This window comes from Arachis hypogaea, chromosome 3 (assembly GCF_003086295.3).
Source record: "Arachis hypogaea cultivar Tifrunner chromosome 3, arahy.Tifrunner.gnm2.J5K5, whole genome shotgun sequence".
NCBI lineage: Eukaryota > Viridiplantae > Streptophyta > Magnoliopsida > Fabales > Fabaceae > Arachis > Arachis hypogaea.
Genome location: NC_092038.1, coordinates 66652639 through 66654723, shown reverse-complemented (window position 1 = coordinate 66654723; position 2085 = coordinate 66652639).

The following is a 2085-nucleotide window of genomic DNA, read 5'->3' as shown; positions in this document are numbered from 1 at the left end:
TGCGAAGAGGCGTTCCAGGAGTTCAAAAGATTCTTGAGCCAACCTCCTATTTTGACTCGACCTATAGCTGGAGAAGACCTCGTCCTATACTTATCTGTAGCAGACAAGGCCATCTCATCGGCTCTGATAAGAGAAGACGAGGTCGATCAGCACCCAGTATATTTCATTAGTAAAGTTCTACAAGGCCCCGAGCTAAGGTACCACAAACTAGAGAAGTTTGCCTACTCCTTAGTAGTAGCCTCACGAATGCTACGGCCTTACTTTCAAGCTCACACAATAAGAGTCCGCACGAACCAACCCATGAAGCAAATCCTCCAAAAGACGGATGTTGCAGGGAGAATGGTTCAATGGGCAATAGAGCTCTCCGAGTTCGACTTGAGGTATGAAACTCGGACGGCGATTAAAGCCCAGTGCCTCACCGACTTCATTGTAGAATACGCAGGAGATCAAGAGGAAAAGCCAACTACATGGAAACTCTATGTAGATGGATCCTCAAACAAAACAGGAAGCGGTGCAGGCATAATATTGGCAGATGAAAGAGGAACCCAGATAGAGGTTTCTCTCAAATTTGAATTCCCAGCTTCAAATAATCAGGCAGAGTATGAAGCCTTGATTGCTGGATTGAAGCTGGCGGAAGAAGTCGGTGCTACAAAGGTGATGATATACAGCGACTCACAAGTGGTGACCTCCCAGATAAGTGGAGGGTATCAGGCAAAGGACCCAAATATGAAGAGGTACTTGGAGAAAACTCTGGAGCACCTTGGGCGCTTTGCAGAAACTGAGGTCAAACACATAACTCGGGATCTAAACAGTAGAGCAGATGCCCTATCCAAGTTAGCAAGTACCAAGCCAGGAGAGAATAACAGAAGCCTGATCCAAGAAACTCTCCAGGAACCCTCCGTGGAAAAAGTAGAAGAAAATAAACAAGAGGTCCTTGAGGTAGCCGGATTAAACCTCGGATGGATGAACCCTTTGGTCGAATACATAAAATTTGACATCCTTCCAAAAGAGGAAAAAGAGGCCAAGAAAATCCGGAGGGAAGCACAACACTACACTTTGGTAAGAAATATTCTCTACAGAAGGGGGATATCAACACCATTGTTAAAGTGCGTACCGACCTCAAGATCCACCGAGGTATTAGAAGAAGTTCATAGTGGGATTTGCTGAAACCATCTCGGAGCAAGGTCACTAGCCAGGAAAGTGATCCGAGCTGGATTCTACTGGCCGACCTTGCAGAAAGATGCCACAGAATTTGTGAAAAAGTGCCAACCATGTCAAATGCATGCAAATTTCCACGTGGCTCCCCCAGAGGAGCTCATCAGTATCACTTCTCCATGGCCCTTTGCAAAATGGGGAATGGATTTGTTAGGTCCTTTTCCCCAAGCGCCAGGACAAGTCAAATACCTGATCGTGGAAATAGATTACTTTACAAAGTGGATAGAAGCAGAACCATTGGCCACCATCACTGCTCAAAGAAGTCGCAGGTTCCTCTACAAAAATATCATCACAAGATATGGGATACCTTATTCCATTACTACAGACAATAGAACCCAATTCACCGATTCTACCTTCAGAAGCCTAGTAGCCAGTATGAAAATAAAACACCAGTTCACCTCGGTGGAGCACCCGCAAGCCAATGGGCAAGCCGAGGCAACCAACAATGTCATACTGTCAGGGCTAAAGAAAAGATTACAAGAGGTAAAAGGAGCCTGGGCTGAAGAGCTCCCACAAGTGCTATGGGCTTACAGGACAACGCCCCAATCCACCACTGGAGAAACGCCCTTCCGACTAGTCTATGACGTAGAAGTAATGATACCAATAGAAATCAATGAACAAAGCCCAAGGGTAATTCTCCAGGACGAGATCGGGAACATACAGGGGCACAAAGAGGAGCTCGACTTGCTCCCCGAAGTCCGAGAAGAAGCCCAGATAAGAAAAGCAGCGTTAAAGCAAAGGATGACTACAAGGTACAACAAAAAAGTCATTCGAAGAACATTTGCCCCGAATGACTTGGTCTTGATCAGAAACGACATTGGAGTCAACAAGTCAGGGGAAGGAAAACTCGCTGCTAATTGGAAGGGACCA